The following is a 25,793-nucleotide window of genomic DNA, read 5'->3' as shown; positions in this document are numbered from 1 at the left end:
GGGCCTTGGAGAACCTTTATGTCTAGCTCAAGGATTGTAAATACACCAATTGGCACTCTGTATCTAGCTCAAGGTTTGCAGACACACCAATCAGCAACCTGTGTCTAGCTCAGGGTTTGTGAGTGCACCAATTGACACTCTGTATCTAGCTGCTCTGGTGGGGCCTTGGAGAACCTTTGTGTCAATACTCTGTATCTAACTGATCTGATGGGGAAGTGGAGAACTTTTATGTCTAGCTCAGGGATGGTAAACGCACCAATCAGCGCCCTGTCAGAACAGACCACTCGGCTCTACCAATCAGCAGGACGTGGATGGGGCCAGATAAGAGAATAAAAGCAGGCTGCCCGAGCCAGCAGCGGCGACCCGCTCGGGTCCCCTTCCACACTGTGGAAGCTTTGTTCTTTCACTCTTTGCAATAAATCTTGCTACTGCTCACTCTTTGGGTCCACACTGCTTTTATGAGCTGTAACACTCACCGCGAAGGTCTGCAGCTTCACTCCTGAAGCCAGCGAGACCACGAGCCCACCGGGAGGAATGAACAACTCCAGACGTGCCGCCTTAAGAACTGTAACACTCACCGCGAAGGTCTGCAGCTTCACTCCTGAGCCAGCGAGACCATGAACCCACCAGAAGGAAGAAACTCTGAACACATCCGAACATTAGAAGGAACAAACTCCAGATGTGCCACCTTAAGAGCTGTAACACTCACCGCGAGGGTCCGCGGCTTCATTCTTGAAGTCAGTGAGACCAAGAACCCACCAATTCCGGACACACCATGATCTACATGCTAAGGTCAGCCATCTCAAATCATTTTAGGCCAAGATAGATAGAAATAAATATTAACACAAAACAAGCAAACTCTGCCACATAAAAATGTAGATGTCTTTTTTTTTTTTTTTTTTAGATGGAGTCTTGCTCTGTCACCAGGCTGGAGTGCAGTGGTGCAATCTCGGCTCACTGCAACCTCCGCCTCCCACTGCAATTCTCCTGCCTCAGCCTCCCAAGTAGCTGGGACTACAGGTGCATGCCACCATGCGCAGCTAGTTTTTGTATTTTTAGTAGAGATGGGGTTTCACCATGTTGGCCAGGATAGTCTCGATCTCTTGACCTCGTGATCTACCTGCCTCGGTCTCCCAAAGTGCTGGGATTACAGGCGTGAGCCACCGTGCCCGGCCCCAAAATTTAGATGTCTTTTCCAGCATTCAAAGCCTCTGTTACTTGGCCACAATAACCTTCCCATGGCTCTTTTACAGACCTTGGTTCCAGTAGAACCGAACTGCTGAATGTGCTCAATATATAAATACATATTCTTACCCTAGTAAGCTCATGCTCTTCCTTCCGCTTGAGGTTCTCCTTTCCATCTCTAAAAATACAGTCCCACAAACCTGTATTCGTTTGCCAGGGCTGCTGTAACCAAGTACCACATGCTGGGTGGCTTAAAACAACAGAAATATATTGTCTCGCAGTTGTGGAGGCGAGGAGTTCAAAATCAGGTTGTTGGTAGAGCCTTGCTCCTCTGAAGGTGCTGGGGAAGGAGCTGTTCCAGGCCTCTTTCCTGGCTTCTAATGGTTCCTAGGCTTGTGGCAGCAGAACTCAAGTCTTCACATGGCATCTCCCCATGCATGTGTCTGTCTCCAAATTTCCCCCTGTAGGAGAGAAAAAGGTATTTTCCTCACCCATTAACAAGGTTCATGGCTGAGACCACTATAACAAAAGACATATCAGCAAGAAAAATGCTATTTTTTTTTTAAGTTTTATGTGACATGGTAGCCTTTAGAAATGAAGACCCAAAGAACCAGGGAAACCTGTGCAGAAGTGTGATGGGAGGGCCAGGTGCAGTGGCTTATGCCTGTAATCCCAGCACGTTGGGAGGCCAAGGTGGGTGGGTCACCTAAGGTCAGCAGTTTGAGACCAGCCTGGCCAACATGGCGAAACCCTGTATCTACTAAAAATACAAAAAATAGCTGGGTGTTGTGGTGGACACCTGCAATCCCAGCTACTTGGGAGACTGAGGCAGGAGAATCACTTGAACCCAGCAGGTGGAGGTTGCAGTGAACTGAGATTGCGCCATTGCACTCCAGACTGGGTGACAAGAGCAAAACTCCATCTCAAAAAAAAAAAAGTGTGATGGGAGGAGCAAAGGGAACCATCTAATGGTAATACACTAGGGGGAACTAGAAGGACTGTTTGTTCAGCTCCTTCTTGGTGTCTCTGTGTGACTTTCCTTCCCTCTAGGTATAAGACAGGACAGCTGTCACATGAGGGACTTCAGGAGAGAAGACAGGGAGGTCAGAGAGTGACCTTTCTAGGTTTTATGGCCTGCTTCAGGGACAAAGGGTGAGGCGAATGGTGAAAATGACCTTCCTGCTTCTGCTGTTTTCTCAAATGCCAAAGTGCCATAATGTTGGTAGCATGTCCTGAGTCCCATCGCCCTTTTTACAAGGACACCATTTATGGGATTAGAGGCTCGCCTTACTCTAGTATGACCTCATCTTAACTAATTACATCTACAATAACCCTAATTCCAAATAAGGTCACATTCTGAGGTACTGGGGGTTAAGACTTAAAATACGCATTTTGGCGGGGAACACAGTTCAACTCATAACACCATCCTTTAGGCCAAGCCCAAATGCCATCTCCTTCTGGAAACACCCTTGACCCTTTCCCCACCTCCCTACCCCAAGCTTGACATAAACTCTATCCCTCCTTGAATGCCTCTGGCCTAAGAAACTCTTACATCTTTACCATACTTGATGGCACAAAACACTGGCTTTTCATCTGAGTCAGGCACTGTGTTGGATGTGGCTCCAAGCTATTTTCTAAAGCGTTTCTCTTTCTCACACTCATGTCTCATCTCCCTTGAAGGATGGAGGACAAGAAGCATAAATACTTCAGTGAGAGCTCTCGTTGGCCCTGGGAACTGGCTGAATGTGATGTGTCCCTGCCATGACAGTTATCCCCAGAACCAGAGGTAGAGTTCTGAAGATAGCTGTGAGGATTTCTTCACTTCCAACTGCTAGAGAGGTAGTACCTCCAACTGCTACCCCTGAAGTACTGATGTTCTCAGCTGTCCCCACCCCTCCACCCCAGCAACTTTCCCATGCAGAGCAGTTAATCTGCTATTTAAGATGCAGACCTGGCTTTCTTTTCACAGCCTGCTCAGCCACATTTTGCAGTTTTGATTAGGAAATAGCACTCTGTGTGCAAGAATTGGGTCGGGTTACACCATTTAATAAAGCTATCATGACTGATGTGAGCACTACTCACAAAAGGGAACAGGAGTCACACAGCTGTACTCTCTGTGGCATGATATCATGCAGCTTGCACTTGGGTAAGGACCTTTCTGATGTCACCGGGTGAGGGATTAAGTCATAATTATGTAGATCTAAATTACCTTCCAGCAAACCCACTGGTGGTTCTTCATTAATATCACAGCAGGCTTTAATTCCAGCAGAAGACTCATCACCCTTCAGCTGCCCGACATCCAGCCTGAAGAATATGTTTGGAATTAAGCAGGGATCTTGGTTGAAAAGAACATCAGGTGCTGTTTCTTCGCTTTGGTCTCAGACTTTATGTTGATATGTGTGAATCCTCCTTTCGTGACAGTGCTTGGGATGTGTGTGTGCCAGGTCCTACCCATTTGCATTCATTGTCTCATGCTCACACACTGGAATCTGAGAATCCAGTAGTTATTAGGGACCTTGGATATCACTGATCATCTGAGTTTTGATCAGAAGGCAGTACGGATCCAAGTCAGATTTCCAGGACCATTTATGACTGAGGTGGCCAGTTGATGCCACCATGAACATCTTCCAGGCCCCGGATAACTCTTCATGCAATGGACCAGAGCTATAACACCTTAGTGTCTATCCCTAGGGAAGCTGAAATAACCAGGAGAAGGGTCTTATGGATAAATGGGATTTTCTGGGAACTTGGGTGTTTCCCTCTCACATCAAGCTGTGGGGGTAGATTTCCAGGCAATGTGTAGGAAGCCTTGGGATTGATTAGTTGATTTTTGTTTTGGGTCACCCAGAGGCTTGTCTCAGCAAGAATAGTCTATAAACCATTTTCTCCTCCATTTTCCATTAGGGTGAACCAAGGAGAATGCCTCCCAAGTTAGGCAGGATAAAACAGCCTTGCTTCAGGGAACTACAAAGCAGTCTCTGTGAATAATGGATGGTGAGATTTGCTTTTCTCCATTAGGGAGGGAGCTAGGCTTTTCATACCCACCTTCTGGGAACTGCTGCCCATGAACTTTTTTTTTTTCTATCTGTAACAGGAATACTCTTTAGCTTACCTTAAATTGGGTAATGTTTAGCCCCTGACAAAATCATGGAGGAGATGACCAAGAGCTGGGAGAGACAGTCTGAGACAGTCAATCTCTAACCAGAATTAGATAAGAGGCTTAAAAAAAAGAATATATTACCCAGTTCCACTCCAGATGTACTAAATTAACATCTCCAACGGTTGGGAGCTGGATTTTCTTCTTTGAACTTCCATGAGCTCAAATTTTTAATTTTAATTGTTGCTACTCTCCTAAGTCTTCCATGTGGTTTCTGATCTTTTTTAAATTTGTATCTTTTTAATGTGTATATATCATAATTCCATACTACTTCATATTTTTTCTGTAAAAAAATGGTGGTGGTGGTGGATGTCAAGTTATAAGTCAACTTGAAAACAAGAGTTGTGATGGTTAATATTGAGTGTCAACTTGATTGGATTGAAGAATGCAAGGTATTGTTCCTGGTTGTGTCTGTGAGGGTGTTACAAAAGGAGATTAACATTTGAGTCAGTGGACGGGAGAGGCAGACCCACCCTCAATCTGGGTGGGCACCATCTAATCAGCTGCGAGCGAGGCTAGAATAAATCAGGCAGAAGAAGGTGGGAGCACTTGATTTGCTGAGTCTTCCAGCCTACATCTTTCTCCCGTGCTGAATGCTTCCTGCCCTTGAACAGCAGACTCCAAATTTTTCAGCTTTTGGACTCTTGGACTTACACCAGTGGTTTGTCAGGGGCTCTTGGGCCTTTGGCCAGACTGAAGGCCGCACTGTCAGCTTCCTGACTTCTGAGGTTTTGGAATGGACTGGCTTCCCTGCTCCTCAGCTTGCAGATGGCCTATTGTGGGACTTACACCTTGTGATCGTATGAGTCAATACTCCTTAATAAACTCCCCTTCATATATACACCTATATCCTATTAGTTCTGTCCCTTTAGAGAACCCTGACTAATACAAGAGGTCTTCTAAAAAATCCTCTACCCAGTAGAGAAGAAAATCACATTCAACATTGTGATAAATGGCCCTCTATCTTTGATTTAAGTCTTTAAGTGAAAAACAGCACACCACTTTAAAATGTGACTGATTCCATTGTGGGCTACTCTTCCTATGTAAAGTTCTTCCTTTTATTAAAAACTCCTTGTGCTTTTGATTTGCACCTCTCTGATGCTTAGTGATGTTGAACATTTTTTCATATACTTGTCGTATGCCTCCTTTTGAGAAGTGTCTGTTCATGTCTTTTGCCCACTTTCTAATGTGTTTTGTTAGTTCAATTATTTAAGCTCCTTATAGATTCTGGAAATTAGACCTTTGTTAGATGCATAGTTTGCAAATATTTTCTCCCATTCTGTGGGTTATCTGTTCACTCTGTTGATAGCTTCTTTTGCTATGAAGAAACTCTTTAATTAGGTCACACTTGTCACTTTTTGTTTTTATTGGAATTGCTTTTGAAGACTTAGTCATAAATTATTTCCCAGAGCCCATGTCCAAAATGGTGTTTCCTAGGTTTTCTTCCAGGATTCTTAAAGGTTGGGGTCTTACATTTACTTTAATGCATTTTGAGTTAATTTTTTATAAGGTGAAAAGTAGGGGTCCAATTTCATTTTTCTACATATGGCTATCCAGTTATCCCAGCAAGATTTATTGAGTAGGAAGTCTTTTCCCCATTGCTTATTTTTGTCAACTTTGTAGAAGATTAGATGGCCATAGGTGTGCAGCTCTATTTCTGGGTTCTCTATTCTATTTCATTGGTGTGTTTGTTTTTGAGCCTGTATCATGTAGTTTTCATGACCGTAGCCTTATAGTATAATTTGAAGTTGGGGAATGTGATGCTTCTGGCTTTGTTCTTTTTGCTTAGGATTGTTTTGGCTACTTGGACTCTTTTATGGTTCCATATGAATTTTAGAATAGTTTTTTCTAATTCTGTGAAAAATGAAGTTGGCAGTTTGATAGGAATAGCATTGAATCTGTAGATTGCTTTGGAAAGTATGGCCATTTTAATAACATTGATTCTTCTAATCCATGAGCATGGAATATTTTCCCATTTGTTTGTGCCATCTATGATTTCTTTTTTGCAGTGTTTTGTAGTTCTCCTTGTAGAGATCTTTCATCTTCTTGGTTATATGTATTCCTAGGATTTTTTTTGTTGGTGTTTTGTTTTTGGTGTGGCTATTATAAATGGGATTGTGTTCTGATTTGGCTCTCAGCTTGAATATTGTTGGTGTGTAGAAATTATGTAATTGATTTTTGTACATTGATCTTGTAGCCTGAAACTTTGCTGAAGTCATGTATTAGTTCCAGGAGCCTTTCGGTGGAGTTTTTAGGGTTTTCAAGTTGTAGAATCCTATTATCCACAAAGAGAGATAGTTTGACTTTTCCTATTGGGATGCCTTTTACTTCTTTCTCGTGCTTGATTGCTGTGGCTTGGACTTCTAGTACTATGTTGAATAGGAGTAGTGAGAGTAGGCATCCTTGTTCCACTTCTCAAGAGAAATGGTTTTAGCTTTTGCCCATTCAGTATGATGTTTGCTGTATGTTTGTCATAGATATGTTCCTTTGATGCCTAGTTTGTTGAGGGTTTTTATTATGAATGGATGTTGGATTTTATTGAAAGCTTTTTCTGTATTTATTGAGATGATCATATGGTTTTTGTTTTTCAGTTCTGCTTATGTGGTGAATCACATTTATTGATTTGCATTTAATGACTGGTGTTAGAAGATTTTTGCATCTATATTCATCAAGGATCTTGGCCTATAGTTTTCCTTTTTCGTTGTGTCTTTGTCAGGTTTTGTTATCAATACTGATGCTGGCTTCACAGAATGAGTTAGGGAGGAGTCTCTCCTCTTCGATTTTTTTAAATAGTGTCAGCAGGATTGGTACCAGCTCTTGTTTGTATATCTGGTAGAATTCGCCTGTGAATCCATCCGGTCTGGGGTATTTTTTGGTTGGTAGGTTTTTAAATTACTGATTCAATTTCAGAACTCAATATTGGTCTGTTCAGTGTTTCAATTTCTTCCTGATTCAGTTTCAGGAGATTGTGTGTTTCCAGGAATTTATCCATTTCCTTCAGATTTTCTAGTCTGTGTGTGTAGAGGTGTTCATAATAGTCTCTTAGGATCTTTTGTATTTCTGTGGGATCAGTTATAATATCATCTTTGTCATTTCTGATTGTGCTTATTTGGATCTTTGTTAACCTAGCTAGCAGATTATTAATCTTGTTCATCCTTTCAAATAACCAACTTTCAGTTTTGTTGATTCTTTGTGTGGATTTCTGGGACTCAATTTTTTCAGTTATGCTCTGATTTTAGTTATTTCTTTTCTTCTGCTAGCTCTGGCATTCATTGGCTCTTGTTTTTCTAGTTCCTCTGTGTGTGATGTTAGATTGTTAATTTGAGATCTTTATAACTTTTTGAGGTAGACATTTAGTGTTATAAACTTTCCTCTTAACACTGCTTTTGCTGCATGCCAGAGATTTTGATATGTCACATCTCTGTTTTCATTTATTTCAAATAATTTTATTTCTGTCTTGATTTTTTTGTTTACCCAAAAGTCATTCAGGAGCAAGTTGTTTAATTTCCACGTAATTACGTGGTTTTGAGGAATCTTCTTGGTATTTCTATTTTTATTCCACTGTAGTCTGAGAGTATGGTTAGTATAATTTCGAGTTTTAAAAATTTACTGATACTTGGTTTATGAATGAGCATGTGATCAATCTTGGAGTATGTTCCATACACAGATGAGAAAAATGTATATTCTGTGGTTGATGAGTGAAGTATTCTGCATATATCTAATAGGTCCAATTGGATGAAGTATTCTGCATACATCTAATAGGTCCAATTGGTGAAGTGTTGAGTTTAAGTCCAGGATTTCTTTGTTAGTTTTCTGCCTCCATGACCTGTGTAATGCTGTTAGTGGGTTGTTGAAGCCCCCCTCTATTATTGTGTGGCAGTCTAAAATCTTTTTGTAGATCTAGAAGTACTTGTTTTAATAATCTGGGTGCTTTAATGTTGGGTGCATATATATTTAGAATAATTAAGTCTTCTTGTTGAATTGGATTATTTATCATTATGTAATGCCCTTCTTTGTCCTTTATTCCTGTTGTTGGTTTTAACTCTGTTTTATCTGATATAAAAAGAGTGACCCCTGCTTTTTGTTTTGTTTTGTTTTCCATTTGCATGGCAGATCTTTCCCCAACACTTTACTTTGAGCCTTTGGGCACCATTATGTGTGAGATGGGTCTCTTAAACACAGCACATGGAAGGAAGGGTCTTGTTTTTTTAATCCAACTTGCCACTCTGTGCCTTTTAAGTGGGGCATTTAGACCATTTACATTTAAGGTTAATATTTACGTGTGAGGTTTTGATCCAATGGTGAAGTTGTTAGCTTTTTGCTTTGTAATTTCTATTGTGTTTTTGCTCCATAGGGTCTGCAGGCTATGTACTTAAGTATGTATTTCTGGCAGTAGGTATCGTTCTTTGGTTTCCTTTTTTTTTTTTTGAGATGGAGTCTCACTCTGTCACCCAGGCTGGAATGCAGTGGCGTGATCTTGGCTCACTGCAATGTCCGCCTCCTGGGTTTGAGCAATTCTCCTGCCTCAGCCTCCCAAGTAGCTGGGATTACAGGCGTGTACCACCACACCTGGCTAATTTTTGTATTTTTAGTAGAGATGGGGGTTCACCATGTTGGCCAGGTGGTTTCACGATCTCTTGTAAGGCTAGTATAGTGGTAATGAATTCCCTTAGCACTTTCTTGTCTGGAAAATATTTTATTTCTCCTTTGCTTATGAAGCTTACTTTGGTGGGATATGAAATTCTTGGTTGGAATTTCTTTTCTTTGAGAATGCTGAAAATAGGCCCCAAGTCTCTTCTGGCTTATAAGGTTTCTGCTGAGTAGATACTATTCTCATGCTGTCCTTTAACTCTTTAGACATGATTTCCTTTAATTCTTTGAAAATATTCATATTGGCTGATTAAAACTATCTGCATAATAAGTATCTGGACTTCCTCAATTTTTATTGACTCATCTTTTCCTGTGGATGGCCCATACTTTCTGGTTTCTCTGTGCATAAGTTTTTTTTGTTAAAAATTGGACTCTTTTTCTTTAAAGTTTTTTAATTGAAATATGTCTCATACCATAATATTTACCCTTTTAAAGTGTACATATAATTCAATGGATTTTAGTACATTCAGAAGGTTCTGGAGGCATCACCACAAATTCCAGAACACCTACATCAACACAAAAAGAAACCTCTTACCTAGTAATTCAAAACTGGACATTTAAAATACTGTAATGTACTAACTCTGGAAATCAGACAAAGTCACATATCCCTTATCCAAAAATGCTTAAGAACAAAGGTGTTTCAGATTTTGGATTTGTTTTGGATTTTGGAATATTTGCATATATATAATGACCTTGTTGACAAAACAGGTTGCAGTAAAGAAGCTGACTAAAACCTACCAAAACCAAGATGGCCATGAAGAGTGACCTTTGGTCATTCTCACTGCTACACTCTCACCAGTACCATGACAGTTTACAAATGCCATGGCAATGACAGGAAGTTCCCCTATATGGTCTAAAAAGGGGAGGCATGAATAATCCACCCCTTGTTTAGCATATCTTCAAGAAATAACCCATAAAAATGGGTAACCAGCAGCCCTGTGGCTGCTCTGTCTATGGAGTAGCCATTCTTTTATTCCTCTACTTTCTTAACAAACTTGCTTTTGCTTTGCACTGTGGACTTGCCCTGAATTTTTTCTTGACTGAGATCCAAGAACCCTCTCTTGGGGTCTGGATCAGAACCCCTTTCCTGTAACATCTTTCTGGCAACTGCAAAGGGATGATACTGAAGGGACCCCTAATCTCAACTGAAAATCATCTGCTCGCACCAATTTTGGCTGACTTTGGGTAAGTGGGGTGCATATACCTGGGTAAAGAATGGGATTGGGTTAGAGGCTCAACTTAGGGGAGTTAGAGTCTCTCCTAAGACAGAGTGGGTCAGAGGCCCCTCTTGGTAAAGTCCCTTTTGGCTAAGGATGGGTTTGGCACTATGGGATGCTAACTGCTATTCTCTTTGGATTAATCTACCTTGCACTCTTTGCTGACGGCTGTGGGTGACAGGATTAGGCATGTACAGAATCATGGGACATAGGGAGTGTCTTCTTCCCTAAAAGGGAAAACCTAAGAGCTGATGAAACTGCTGGAAAAGATCCCTTCATGACCAACAAGCGGCCACCTGAATGTTTGAGAAATGGGGGGATCCTTCTCTGGTCTCCCTGAGCTCTTTGCCTTCCCCACCCTGCCTCAGGCAATGCTTTCTCTCTCTCTGTCTCTCTCTATGCTAACCAGTTGAATTAATGGTAAAAATCACTGTTTATCTCCTTGTAAAGTTCTGATTAATGGAAAAAGGATTTGAGAGGCTAGTGTTAAGCTGTAGCAAATCTGGTGTGCTTTATGTGTTTTTCTGTATTGTTTTGTCATAAAGAGGGGTACCTTAGGATACAGCATGGGCTTTTCAAGATAGCCCAACAAACTGGTCAGTTACAAACTTTGCTGCAGGTCCCTGAAAAAAACTGGATGAGGTTTCCTTCTTGTCTAGTATGTCCTTGGGAGCTTGACCTTGTAACCATGTGTCTGTGCTTTCTTTTTTCACAATGGTGGCCTGGGTCCAGGGTCCAGTTCCTGGCTTAGTGAATGAGTCCTTTATCTTCTGTCTGTCTGTGTATTTATATGTGTTGTGTGTGTGATTATATATGAAAGAGCTTTAATTGGCTTAAAAATAAGTGCTTAAATCAAATATGTTGTCAGAAAAGTAAAAAGTGTAATGCCTTTTACTTCATGTGACTTTAGTAATCTTTGGGAAATAGAGACAGTTTTTAAAATTACTGGTAAAATAAAAATATCTTCCAAAATGTAAACATTTCATCTAAATTATGCAGGTCAGATATTAAGTTTACTAATGCTTTAAGGTCATAAACTGCTTCTTTGACTTTTAAAAATTGTTCGGTTTACCTACTTTGAAGCATTAGATTCTAGATAAGGCCTGGGGATATGCAGAATTAGCCATACCCCATAGCTATGCAAAGAAATTTATAAAGAAAAGAGACTTCATGTAGAAAGGATCTTATATGGTAAATTCTTGTCCTAGAGTAAAATAACTGGTTGTTTAAAAAAAGGGATGTTTAGGACAAGTCACAAAGTCAAAGTATGTCATAGACAGTCTGTGTAGATCAGGAAATTTCCATAGCAGGGAATTTATGCAAGAAATGTACAATTTAAAGGTGATTAGGCCTCCTAAATGCTTCATAGAATATCACTATGATGCTTAACTATACAACTTGTCTGTTTTACAGCTAGCTAAGGCTTGGGACACGTGAAGTTAGATGTTGGAAAGAGTCAGGACTTAGCTGCACTTCTGTCTGGGTCCTAGGCTCCACACTAGTACATAATTAAAATGGCTTACTAACCAAGCTTTTCACCAGAAGTAAGAGGTGCTGAGAGTTAACAGTGTAACATGTATTTGAGACTACTAAAAAACAGTTTTACGTGCAAGGTGTGTAAAGAAAGTGAAACGTGTTTTTGGTAAAAGATTATAAGAAGTCATAGGAGTGTGGATTTTTTATGCCGAAAGTGTTAAAGGATTGTTTTAAGTTAGATAAGGTAAAGCCGAAGATTTCAGCAAGTTGTGGAAGGTTTGTGAAAAATTAATTGTGAAAGAGATTCTGTGTGTGAACATATTGGCTGAAGTTAAAGGGGTATTATTCAGTTTTTCTGTAAATTGAACACTGGAATAAAAGGATAACAGGTTTTTGTTAAAGCAAAAACCTGCTTATAATCTGTTCTTTAATAAAAATTTGTAAAGGGTTATACAAGATTTATGAAAATCTTATCTTATGGTCAAATGGATTAAGATTGGACAGATTTATTTATAAGGTTTTATTAAGAATTGGGTTTAATGGTAGTAGTGGTACACTAATGCAAAGGTAAAATTTGCCTTATTTGGTGTAGTAAAATCATACAAGAATCACTGACAAATATAATAAAACTTATTATAGGTTATTAATAATTATAATTGTTACATAAAATCACTGTATGCCACAGAGGTAACCAAATTTCTTTGTCAATCATGTTTTTGGCTGTGGCTGTCCTAAAACGTTTTGTCATCCACAAACAATTGTTTTTTTGTTTTAATCCTCTTCAAAAGATGGTTTCATAGTCAGCTCTCGCACTCTAACATGTGTTCCTAAATGCGGTTTTCTGATAACTTTGGAAATTGTGACATTAGAATAGAAGAAACAACTTTCAGAACTCTCATGGAGAACTGAAGTGTTCATGAATATCAAACAGGAGAGAAGTTAACTGCATGGAGTAAACTAGTAGAAGTCTAAAGTAATCTTTTTAACTTTTTGGTTAAAATGTTGCTGATTCTTTGTTTTGTTTCAAAGTCAAGAAAACAATCCTTTTAAGCTATTTACAGCTTTTAACAATTAGGTAAAGTATACTCCTATGAACACAATTTGGAGCATATTTGTTTCTTTCTACCTAGTTTCTCCAGAATTTGGAAACTACTTGTAAGTATTCTTAATTTATGGCAATATAGTTGTTTGCATAAGTGTAATAAGAATCTGTTTTCTTTTGTAACAGGACACAATTGGAAAAACTGGTTATTTTACCAAGGCTTTGACTGGAATGGTGTGTTTTCCTTTAAGGAATTAAACTTGACTTATAGAGCCAATAAAAGCCCCTTGGGAAAACTGGCCTCATACCTTGTCTACACAGTTCCTGTACAGGGTTCCTGACATGTCATAAGTAAAGAATGTCACTTTCTATCAGGCTTAGGAGAGCTAAGTTATCTTGGAACCTCAAGAGGAGAGGAATTTATTCAACTTATAGGAATTTGAGGATACAAACCCACGGCAGGGCTCAGCTCTAAAAAAGTCCTATCTAAGATTCCTTCTATGGAACAGAGTTCCATCAATGCCAATTTAAAGAGAGCTTATGTGAAAAATAGTTATCTTGATGCACTTTATACAAATAATCAGGCCAAGTAAAATAAAACAAATCAGTCTTACCATGATTTGTCTTAATAAAAATGGGAAACTGGAGAGAGAAAAATTATGTTTCAAGAACTATGGTACACTTGTTATTAAATTCTAGTCTCATCAGTTGTTTATGAGTTTATTTCCTGCAATTAAGACTAATCCTGCTTATTCCTGTGAACCAACCAGTGATCTCTGGCTGTTGCTCAGCAGAAACAAGAGGCATGGGTAATGTAAAAATCTGGATCAATATTCTGGGCACATATTGAAATCATCTAGCCACCCCATATCAGCTTGGTTCCAAAAGCTGCCCAGTTCATGGAAAGCCTTCTAATTTAGTTTACTTGGGATAATTTTACTTATTTTGCCTTACTCTTGTGTAATATATTGCTGTTGTACTCTTTGTGTAGGGATGAGGATGAGGTTACTCAATGTTTTCTTATATTGAACGCTTATCAATCTTCCAGATACCATCTTTTGTTGGAACTCAAAAGTTATGAATGGCCCTCACCATACTAATGCTTCCTGACTGAGCTGTTTTATACTCCAAATACAAGAGACTCTAATAGTTAGGCAGGAACATCATCACCCCTATTCTGCCTGTAGTTACAGAAGATAGATCTTCATCCCTGTGCAAACCTTGAAGTTAGGCTTGTCTTTTAAAAGGGAGGGGGGAAATGTCAGAGGCATTTGAACCAGAGCAAATCCATCTTGAATAAGGGCTGGGTAAAATGAGGCTGAGACCTACTGGGCTGCATTTCCAGATGGTTAAGGCATTCTAAGTCACAGGATGAAACAGGAGGTCAGCACAAGATATAGGTCATAAAGACCTTGCTGATAAAACAGTTTGCAGTAAAGAAGCTGGCTAAAATCCACCAAAACCAAGATGGCCATGAAGAGTGACTTCTGATCCTCACTGCTACACTCCCACCAGTGCCATGACAGTTTACAAATGCCATGGCAACAACAGGAAGTTCCCCTATACGGTCTAAAAAGGGGAGGCATGAATAATCTACCCCATGTTTAGCGTATCATTAAGAAATAACCATAAAAATGGGTAACCAGCAGCCCTTGTGGCTGCTCTGTCTATGGAGTAGCCATTCTTTTATTCCTCTACTTTCATAACAAACTTGCTTTTGCTTTGTACTGTGGACTCGCCCTGAATTTTTTCTTGCCCGAGATCTAAGAACCCTCTCTTAGGGTCTTGATCAGGACCCCTCTCCTGTAACAATACTATTTAAGCAAGGCCCCAGAATCACTGCCTTGAGAGGGAAATACTTTTGAACTGAGGCCTTTCCCTGTGATGGGTACAGCATGCATTACTAAACTTCTACTTGTTTTTCTTCTGCTAATCTTACTTTTGTTTTCAGGAGGGTGTCTCAATTAAGAACTTAAAAAAGAAAGGAAAAGAAATTATGTTTGCTCCCCTACACACGAATAATTTTGTGCGATTGAGACCTGTCACATGAGGTCAGCTGTGGAATTTTCCACTCATGGCATCATGTCGGTGCTCAACTTTCAAATTTTGCAACATTTCAAATTTCAGATTTTTATATAATGGATGCTCAACCTGTACCCTCTGTATCCAGGGTTTGTTGTTGCTGTTTTGTTGTTTTTACTGTTTGTTTAGTAACTTTCCTGGACAAATTCTGTAAATAAGTATTTCCTATTATGACTGAAGTCCTACTCAGTTAACTTAGTGGTCAGCTAATAATTGAACAGAGATTTTCTTAAGTTCTTTGAACTAATAAGTCTCTAGCCTTAGCCAAGGGGTACTGTTAGCTATGTGTTGGCGCACACTTTCAATGCTCTGGTATGACTTCCTGCTTGCAAGGTTAGCCAGAGGTGAGAAGTTAGGTTCCACTTAGGTCTTTCCTGAGCACACACAGCTCTGCCATGTGTATGGCCTTCCAGATCCCCTGTGATATGTTGGAGCTTTTTCAAAGCCCCCTGTGAGTATCCCATTCCCAAGATCTTCCTTTTAAATGTTTTGCCAGGCTCCCATTTGCCCCAACTGGTATTGCAGCCTCAGGCAGCCACATGTTAAATCATTGCTATTGGTTGTTTTTGACAAACACCCTAGGGATAAGTTCTACTCCCCAGATCCCAAGCAATGAGTTGTGAATCAGATCAAATAATGACAACAACATCCTGTGAATGGAGCTTTTCTAGGGAGCTGAAAGACAGGTAAAATAGTGACAATTCTAAGGAGATGTGCTTTTGGGGGAGCTCTAAATCCAGGTTATACCTCCAGTGGCTGTAAGGCTGCTCATTTTCGTAGCTTCCATAATTGCAGAGCTGCTGTTTTCAAGGTTTCTGCAGAGTGGGAGTGAGGAGTACAGGAATAGTGTAAGTTAAAATGTTACAACATTTTGCTATTCTTACCAAGATTCAGCAGTTTTTCTTGCATAAACGCTCCTTGGATTTTTTGCAAGCCTTTGGTTAATTTCCAGAGTTTAAAAAAGTTGATTTTTTTTTTTTTGGCCATGTATTCTTAAGAGTGGATTTTTGGAAGGTTATTACTTCACCATTCTGGAAGTCTCCAACCTCTCAACCTGACCTAGAGCTGCAATTAACAGTAATGATGTATTAAAGTGAACTAAACATGGCCTGAGAAGGAGTCTGTACTTCTATATTTGAGTCCTTGTGGATGAACTGTAACTTAACTTGATAGGTGGACAAGATTAAAAACCTAATTTAGGAGTATGCACCTGTAACAGTAGCTGAGTCTTGGCCAATCTCAGCAGCCATACTTCAACCACTCATCTACTGCTGAGTGTTCAAACTGTGTTCAAAAAAGGCAAATGCCCAGCTGTAACCAACCCAGCTGTTTTTATGCCTTATACTTCCGATTTCTGTATGTCACTTCCCTTTTTTTGTCTATAAATTTGTTCTGACCACTAGGCATCACTGTAGTCTCTCTGAATCGGCTGTGATTCTGAAGGCTGCCCAACTCGTGAATCATTCATTGCTCAATTAAACACTTTAAATTTAATTTGGCTGAAGTTTTTCTTTTAACAGAGGCTTAGCAATGGAATTAAGGGGGTGGGGAGGCTGTCCTTTTGGTGAATATATATTTTTTTTTTTTACAGCTGCACCAAATGCTTTTCCGGAAGTTTGTGTCCTCTCTTTGAGCACTTGGAAAGCCTGTGCCCTTTGTAACCACCTGCCAGCCTTGCAAGGTAGAAAGGCATCCACATTCAGAGAAACCTCCTGAGGCCCTCTTGATTTAAAGATAATCCAAGGGGAGTCCCGATGTCAGCCTGAGATGAGAGGATCTTCCAGCCTCTTGGGACCTTCTCTCTGATTAGCTTTCTCAGTGAGGTTTCCCAGTGCCACTAGTCGCTCTTCTCCTTGCCTTGATGGTGCCCCACCAATTGGTAGCTATCTTCTCACTTTTGGCCACTCCTCAGGCACTTTTTGTGTAGTTCATGATGCCCTAAGAGATTTTAAACTGTCTATAACACTGGCAAGAGCTATATCTCTCCACTATTGAGAAATAAGTTAGTCTCAATGACTTTCACAAGAATATTCAGGAATTATAACTAAGTTCTGCACGTCTGGCTTAGAAGCAACTGCCTTCAGAATGGCCAGTTATTGCTGGTGACCGGTGTGATAACTGATCAGTAGAAACTCCATACCCTTGGATGAGTCATGTTTCCAGGCTGATTACATCTCTTTCACAGCAAACGGCCTTCTCAGGAGAGCCAGCTTAGCACCTCACTGGAGCCAGACAGCCTTGGTATTAGAGTGATAGCATAAGGGATCCTTTCTGTTTGCTATAATAAGCCTCACTTCCTACGAAGGAAGAAGTGGAGAGATTTTGACTTTGCAAGACACTTCTAGAGAGAAATTGGCCCACACAGTAGAGGAGCAGAAGGAGAACAACTTGGATGTATGCATCAGACCTTGCCCCCTTGAAAATCCTGAACCAGAGAGTGTGACAGATTACAGATGGCTGCAAATTCATTGATATTCCTCCTGTTGAGAGGTTGGATCTATGACTGGCCTATTACATTTTGACCTTTAGAGTATGGTCAAAGTGATGCTCTGCTAGTTTAGGACTAGCATTTAAAAGGACTGGTCACGTCTGCTTTGGGTTTTTTTAGAGCCCTGAGTCACCATTTAAGAAGTCCGACTACCCTGCTGAAGAGATCACATGGAGGGGCTCTGAGACTACAGCCTGAGAGCTGTTCCCACCAAGGTGTCGGGCTTGTGAATGAAGCCATCTTGGATGTTCCAGACTGGCCCAGGTAGCAGCTTAGTACCATCAGGTGACTCTAGTTGGTGCCATATGGAACGTAAGAATCACCCAGCTGATCGCCCCTCAAATTCCTGACCCATGGTATCATGAGATAGAATAACTGTTTTAAGCTACTAAGTCTTGGATTAGTTTGTTATGCAGAGACAAATAACCAGAACAGGGAGCCAGTTGCCCTTCCGTGAGAGTCTGCCTTAGACATAAGCAAGGGACCAGAGGTAGACCCTGACTTTTCTGCAGCTGCCTCTAGATGGGGCCCATATAACCCCTCTTAGGGTGTCCTGCTGGTGCATCACTTGATGGGGCTCCTAGGTGCCTGCTTAGTACACAGGCTGGTCATACCCAGGTAGGAACCTCCCTTGTCCTCTTGGTGAATAGCAAATCTTGTGCTTATGACCAGCAAATATGTATCTAGAAGGGAAATCGCTGAGTCACGGATATGTAAATTTCTAAACTTTTTGATACTGTCAAATTGTATTCCAGAAAGATTCCACCCTTTTCCAGTTCCTTCCAAAGTCTATGAGAGTGCTTACTCCCTGTCCCCTCAGTAACACTGGCTGTTACCAACTGTGTGGTAACTGATTTTATATGTAATGTCATCCATTTGCATGACCTTGTCAGAGGCCTTTACCAGAGCAATTCCATCTTGAATAGGAGCTGGATAAAATGAGGCTGAGACCTACTGGGCTGCATTCCCAGACGGTTAAGGCATTCTAAGTCATAGGATGAGATAGGAGGTCAGCACAAGATACAAGTCATAAAGAGCTTGCTGATAAAACAGGTTGCAGTAGGCCAGGTGCAGTCGCTCATGCCTGTAATCCCAGCACTTTGGGAGGCCGAGGCGGGTGGATCACCAGGTCAGGAGATTGAGACCATCCTGGCCAACATGGTGAAACCCCATATCTACTAAAAATACAAAAATTAGGTGGGCCTGGTGGCATGTGCCTGTAGTCCCAGCTACTCTGGAGGCTGAGACAGGAGAATCACTTGAACCTGGGAGGCGGAGGTTGCAGTCAGCAGAGATCATGCCACTGCACTCCAGCCTGGCAACAGAGCAAGACTCGGTATCCAACAACAACAACAACAACAATAAAAACTAGGTTGCAGTAAAGAAGCTGGCTAAAACCAACCAAAACCAAGATGGCCATGTGAGTGACTCAGGTCATCCTCACTGCTACACTCCTATCAGTGCCATGACAGTTTACAAATGCCATGGCAACACCAGGAAGTTACCCTATATGGTATAAAAAGGGGAGGAACCCTCAGTTCCAGAATTGCCCACCTTTTCCAAGAAAACTCATGAATAATCTACCCCTTGTTTAGCATATAATCAAGAAATAACCAAAAAAATGGGTAACCAGCAGCCCTCAGGGCTGCTCTGCCTATGGAATAGCCATTATTTTATTCCTTTACTTTCCTAATAAACTTGCTTTCACTTTACTTTATGGACTCTCCCTGAATTCTTTCTTGTGTGAGATCCAAGAACCCTCTCTTGGGGTCTGGATCAGGATCCCTTTCTGGTAACAACCTCAGTTTACTCATCTGTGTATTGAACATGCTTGGTGTAGGGTCTGGAACAAAGAGGGTTCACAACAAATATTTTTTGAATGTATAAGGACTCTAAAGGCTGCACAATCTATTCTTTCAGCCCAAAGTCCGGTCGCCTCTACATTTTTCTGTACACAGCCCTCAAGTGCCTCAAATTTATCATCACCTCCTTCACCTCCAACTCTTCACCTCTAAACCTGCTTCTCCCCATCCTGCCTGGTGTTCCTTATCTCACTGAATAGCAGGCCATCCCCTCAGTTAACCTGGCTAGAAACCTGGGAATCTACCTTTGCTCCTTTACCACTTCTTCTTACCCCCTCCCATTCAACCAGTGATCACGTCCTGTCAATTCTGTCATCTTTCACCTATTCATTCATTCTAAAAGTATTTATTGACCATCTATTATGTGCCAGGGATTGTTCTAAGTATTGGGGCTACAGAGAACAAAAGATATAAAAACCTCTGCCCTCAAAGAGTGTATACTTTAGCTGGGGAAGACAAACAATAATCAAATTAATGATTGAGTTATACAGAATGTCAGATGGCAATAAAAACTTGGAGAAAAATTAAGCAGAGAAAGTATAGGGTGTGGGGAAGGGGCTGCTATTTATTTATTTAATTTTTTGAGGCGTAGTCTTGCTCTGTCACCTGTCACCCAGGCTGGAGTGCAGTGGCGCAATCTCAGCTCACTGCAACTTCCACCCACTGGGCTCAAGTGATTCTCCTGCCTCAGCCTCCTGAGTAGCTGGGATTACAGGCATGTGCCAATAAACCCAGCTAATTTTTGTATTTTTAGTAGAGATGGGGTTTTGCCACGTTGCCCAGGCTGGTCTCAAACCCCTGAGTTCAGGTGATTCACCTGCCTCAGCCTCCCGAAGTGCTAGGATTACAGGCACGAGCTACCACGCCCGGCCAGGGTTGCTGTTTTAAATAGGTGGTCAAGAAAGGAATCATTTAGAAGGTAAAATTAAAGCAGAGACCTAAAGGAGGTGAGGGAGCAATCATGCTTTTATTTATGTATTTACAATTTTTTTAGAGACAGGGTCTCATTTCCGTTGCCCTCTGTAGTAGCACGATCATAGCTCAATTCAACCTCAAACTTCTGGACTGAAGCAATCCTTCTGCCTCAGTTTCCCAAGTAGCTGAGATTACAGGTGGGTACTACCATGCCTGGCTAATTTTTAGATTTTTTTTTTGTAAAGATGGGGTCTTGCTATGTTGCCCAGGCTGGTCTTGAACTCCTGGGCTCAAGCAATCCTGTCTTGGCCTCCCAAAGGAATGGGATTATGGGCATGAGACACTGCACCTGGCCATTGTGCTTTTAAGTATTTCCTGAATCTGTGCACCTCCCTCCATCTGTATTACTACCACCCTAGTTGAAGCCGCTACCGTCATTCTCCTTGACCACTGACTAGTCTTCCTGCCATCTGCCTTCCAGTCCATTATCCATCTTCCAGGGTGATATTTGTAAAGTCAAAACCCAATACTACTTACTTGCTTAAAACTCCTTAGTGGTTATACCAGATCCCTCAAGGTAAAACAAACAAACAAACAAAAAAAACTTACGAATATCTCCTACTCGCCACTGAATTATTCTCCAACCTTATCTCCCCAAGTCCCCAGTTGTACTCACAACTACTTTTAGTCCCTTCAGTAAGCATGGAGCTGAACTTTTAAATACCTTCTTAAGCTCCTTTTTTTCTTCATTCCATAAAGAAAATAGTGGAATTTTGTTTTTGTTGTAGATTATTTTTTATTTGGGTTTGAGATGCATTTTAGAGAACTTGGCTGCCTTTAAAAGAGCCATTCATTCAGACAGGGTAGGTTTTGTGGCAGGATGAAACTTTCTAATCAGTAAGTTAAGAACTAATCATGCAGATGAGGAATGTTTATAACTGAACAAAGTCAGGGGCTGCAGCTATACATTATTAATAAGCTATGGGCTGGTAGCATGGCCCCAGCTATTAATAGGCATAAGCTGGATGGACTCTAGATCCTGGCATGATCAGAGTCCAAGGCTCTGTATCCTTGGAGAGGAAGCCTGTTTGGACTAGCATCGGGGTTAGGTTTTGCGTGTGAGAGGGTGTTTCTGGTGAATGTGTTTAGCATCCTTGTGCTCTGAGGCAGGCTGGGACAGCACCCTGGGTCCTGCCTTGCAAATTTGCATTGAAGTTTCCAAGGACATGTGGATGGCTCAGTGCAAACTCATGCCCACAACTAGGAAAGTGATGGTTAGTAGATGTCCTGTTGTGGAGTACCAGAGGAACTGACACTGCATCTGAAGGGCAGGGCATTTATTAATTAGGGACAGGATAGCCCAACCAGGCAGCTCCCTGAGAAATTACATCCTTAAAGATCAAACTCAGGTGCCTCCTTCCAGAACACACTCTCCAGAGGTGGCTGTGGCAAAGTTTTCAAGGGCTGCCATCTAAACAGGAATAGTACTGGAGGGCTGGTTAATCAGCATAAAAGGGGTAAGAAATGAATGCTGAAATTGTTCAAGACATGTGGTGTCTGGTAAGACTTTATGGGCTTTAGCAACTTTTTGCGAATGAATTAAAAAAAAATAAGTAAACCTAGTACTTTACAGCTATGAAACAGCACTTGACCTAGTATTTGACAGCTATGAAACCCAGAAGGTCCTCAAGCACCCAGAATGCATGCAGAACTCTGTCTCTAGATCAAACTAGAAGGTGGGTCTGATCCTGCTGACAGAACATCGTTGTGCTTGCCTCAGAGGAAACTTTCCAATTAGGTGCTGGACAGAGAATAGGGACAGAGAGTGCTTCCTGAGCAGGTTGGAAGATGATGTTTGTGTTCGCTTAATAATGAATGTTGTCTGTGGACTGCTTACTTTGTAGCACACTGCCTGCTAGCAAAGTTGAGGGGAGGAGTCACACTGCTTCCATCTCTGCTTATGGCAGAAGGCTACTGATGTTTACTGAAGGAATTTGGACAGCAGGAATGTCAAATTGCCCTAGATCAGTCGTCCATGGAGGGTGGGATGTGGGGCGAATGATGTAGCTACTCTTACTTCCCTTCTGAACTCTGTAGGTCTGGAACAGTGTGTAAGCATCTCTGGGGCATCCAGGAAACATGGAAATGAAAATCTAAGAAAATGATGACAGTTAATACAACTGCAAGATGCAAGAATTTCTATATTCCCTATGAAAATGCTTTAATGTTTGCTGTTATCACAGATGAGTGAATTGCTCTTTAACTGCCAAGAGGCCTAGTACCTTGTGCTTTATTAGTCTCTTAAAGCTAGCTGAGTTAACAGCATTTAAGTGTTATGTTTCCTTATTTTAAGATTGCAACTTCAAATCTCGTTCAAAACCATTAACATTTACATCCATTAGGACATCAGAGAAATACCAGGAACTCTAAGCTGTTGGGGAGGAGGGTAGAAAAATATATTCTTTTCCCCAGTCTTTTTCATGTTTTGGTGATTGGGCCTATGTTGTTAGAGGGTAAACACTTACTGCTGAGGATGGGTAATAAATGGTACTGAAATAGAAAGTTCCTAAGGAAAAAGGGGCTGGTCCGGTGAGATAATTGGACATCAGGATTTTGAAGCAGTGATGTGTGGCATCTTTTAGGGGGTTTTAAGCTTTAATAACAGCTAATTATTATAGACAGCAGATTTATAATCTCTATCTATAATATTATAGATATAATATTATACATAGTTAACTATTATAGTTTTTTTCTGTTTATATGTTGGATTTACATAGAAGCTTTCTTATGAGTACTCAGAGACACTGAATTAAGACCTGTGTATCTGAGCTCACTAATACTATAGGAGTTCAAATAAAAGAAAAAGGTGGATAAAGCAAAAGACACAAATAAACTGGAGGGGATCCAGGATTGCTCACTGTGATGGTTGATGCAGGAAATTAAAGGAAAATAAATTTAAAAAGAAAGCAAAATAAGTTTTCCTCTATTAGGCTGACCTGTCTCAGAGGCAGCAACAGGCACAGCCCAGACCCAGGAAAAGTCTTGATAATATTATCTAATGTGCTCTGGAGACTCTCCCAGCACTCCCTCAACATAAGGAGAAGAAAAACAAATTTTCCTTTGTTTTATGGAATGAGTTTATAGATTCCTGTTCTCTGTAACTACTGACTTCAAGTATTCTGTTTTATCTAAGAAGTACAATGAAGGTCATGAGGAGCTTGAGTAGGCCTGAACTACAGCTGCCTGGGCACCATAGTGAAGGTTACAGGATAAGCCTGTGCCCAGACAAACCTAGATAACGGACATCTGGGTTGCTTGGCAATAGTCACGTGCAATCCTGTCTTTGTCCTTCCTCTGTATTCCTGCTTTCACACCACTGTAAGCTTGCTTTAAGCTAGCCCACCCCCTTTAGTGAAGTGTGTATAAAAGTCAGGTGCGGTCTTTGTTCTGGGCCCAGTTTTTTTGGAGGTGAGTCAGCTGGGCCTGAGTGCACTCAATAAAGATTCTCCTGTTTCAACCCGAGGTCTCTCTCGTCCTCCTGAATCCCGCAACAATGGTTAGTTTTATATGTCAACTTGACTGAGCTAAGGGATGCCCAGATGGCTGGTAAGACATTATTTTTGGGTTTGTCTGTGAGGGTGTTTCTGGAAGGGCTTAGCATTTGAAGCAGTAGGCTGTGTAAAGATCTGTCCTCACCAATGTGGGTAAGCATCATCCAATTTGTTGAAGGCCCTGATAGAATAAAAAGGTGGAAGAAGGACAAGTCTTTCCCTCTTTCTTTGAGTTGGGACATCCATATTCTTCTGCCTGTAAACATTGGAGCTCTTGGTTCTTGAGCCTTTGTACTCTGAGACTTAGACCAGTCCCCCACCTTCAACTACCCCACTGAGAGTTATACCACTGGCTCTACTAGTTTTCAGGCCTCCAAACCCGGGCTGAATTACACCACCAGCTTTCCTGATTCTCCAGCTTGCAGATGGCAGATTATGGAACTTCTCAGTCTCCATAATCATGTGAGCCAACTCCCATAATAATTCTGTCTCCTCATCTCTCTCTGTCTTGTTCTGTTCTCTCTATTATACACACACACACACATATATGCAGATCCTCAACTTATGACGGGTTTATCAGGATGTAAGTCACAGAGTGTTCCTGAATGAGTATTACTTTTGAACCACTGTAAAGCCAAAAAATTTTACGTCAAACCATTGTAAGTCATGGATCATCTGTATATGTAATTCTAGGGGTGCAAAGATTCCATGTATCTGCTGAGTTCTAACAAGGTTAGCACAAAAAAGTGAAGAATATTTGTTGTTCTTCATTTATTGTTTGAGATATACATATATATATATATATACAATTATAGATGATAGTTTTTTTCTGCTTATATGTTAGATATATATTTTTTTGTTTATATGTTGGATATATATCTTAAAGAGATATATATATATCCTATTGGTATTATTTATTTATATATATATATCCTATTGGTTCTATTTATATATATATTTATATCTATCTATATCTATCTATCTATCTATATATATATATCCTATTGGTTCTATTTCTCTGGAAAACGCTGGCTAATACACTCCTTGAGTGAACAACACATACTTGTTGCTTCTTTTTTTTTTTTTTGAGATGGAGTCTCGCTCTGTTGTCCAGGCTGGAGTGAAGTGGCGTGAACTCTGCTCACTGCAAGCTCCGCCTCCTAGGTTCACACCATTCTCCTGCCTCAGCCTCCTCAGTAGCTGGGACTACAGGCGCCTGCCACCACGCCTGGCTAATTTTTTTTGTATTTTTAGTAGAGACGGGGTTTCACAGTGTTCACCAGGATGGTCTTGATCTCCTGACCTCGTGATCTGCCCGCCTCAGCCTCCCAAAGTGTTCGGATTACAGGAGTGAGCCACTGCACCCAGCCTTGTTGCTTCTGTCTTTAGGACAGACATGTACTGACTGAGGACTTGTTGGGAAAGCACTATCTTTTCTCCTCCTTCAGCCTCTAAATTTGGCTCTTATTCTCAATCCTCCTCTCAACCAGTTCTCTTTAAAGTCAAAATTTCATCCCTCATTAAAATTCCCTTGCTCTTTCTGCTCTCCTCACCGGGATCAGCCTCTTTGTTGTGTGTATCAGTCAGGATAGGGAGGGTTATGCTGCAGTAACAAACAATCTCAAAATGTCAATGGCTTTAAACAACAAAGATGTATTTCTTACTTACCTCATGTGTCCACTGCAGGTCAGCTGGGGCTCTGCTCTGCATCTTCCTCCCTCTGGAACCCTAGCTGAGTGAGTGGTCACTATCTGGAACATTGCTGGCCATTGTGACAGAGGGGGCACGGAGCTCTGGAGGGTTTCACACAGGTAATTAGATGGCTTTGGTTGGGAAGTGACACCCTTCTACTCATAACTTATTGACCACCTAATCACATGGTACCACCCAAACACCTGATATGGTTTGGCTGTGTCCCCACCCAAATCTCGAGTTGTAGCCCCCATAATTCCCACGTGTGGTGGGAAGGACCCAGTAGGATATGAATCATGGGGGCAGTTTCCCCCATAATGTTCTGCGGTAGTGAATAAGTCTCATGAGATCTGATGGTTTTATAAGGGGTTTTCCCTTTCACTTGGCTCTCATTCTGTCTTCCTGCTGCCATCTAAGACATGCCTTTTGCCTTCCACCATGATTGTGAGGCCTCCCCAGCCACGTGGAACTGTGAG

The 25,793-nt window shown here is 41.1% G+C and overlaps 1 protein-coding gene and 1 long non-coding RNA gene across 4 annotated transcripts in view; one reads left to right on the top strand and one right to left on the bottom strand.

The window, feature by feature from the left end:
- Window positions 1-25,389, bottom strand: part of LRGUK (leucine rich repeats and guanylate kinase domain containing) — a 202,209-nt gene extending 176,820 nt beyond the window's left edge. For 2 of the 3 annotated variants that reach the window (XM_063642257.1, XM_063642260.1), the window contains exons 1-3: window positions 25,294-25,339; window positions 3,395-3,489; window positions 1,315-1,646 (exon numbers count right to left, since the gene is read on the bottom strand). The gene's annotated coding sequence lies outside the window, so the exon portion shown is untranslated. Of the gene's footprint in view, window positions 1-1,314; window positions 1,647-3,394; window positions 3,490-25,293 lie in introns of all 3 variants that reach the window. The other variant, XM_063642258.1, reaches the window with a different exon arrangement.
- Window positions 3,422-25,793, top strand: LOC134737048 (uncharacterized). Its single transcript, XR_010121607.1, has 4 exons — window positions 3,422-3,541; window positions 17,418-17,561; window positions 25,312-25,436; window positions 25,735-25,793. It is a non-coding gene; the product is annotated as an uncharacterized lncRNA (long non-coding RNA).

This window comes from Symphalangus syndactylus, chromosome 6, assembly GCF_028878055.3.
Source record: "Symphalangus syndactylus isolate Jambi chromosome 6, NHGRI_mSymSyn1-v2.1_pri, whole genome shotgun sequence".
NCBI lineage: Eukaryota > Metazoa > Chordata > Mammalia > Primates > Hylobatidae > Symphalangus > Symphalangus syndactylus.
The sequence above is the reverse complement of the archived record's forward strand: the minus strand, read 5'-3'. Positions and strand labels throughout refer to the sequence as shown.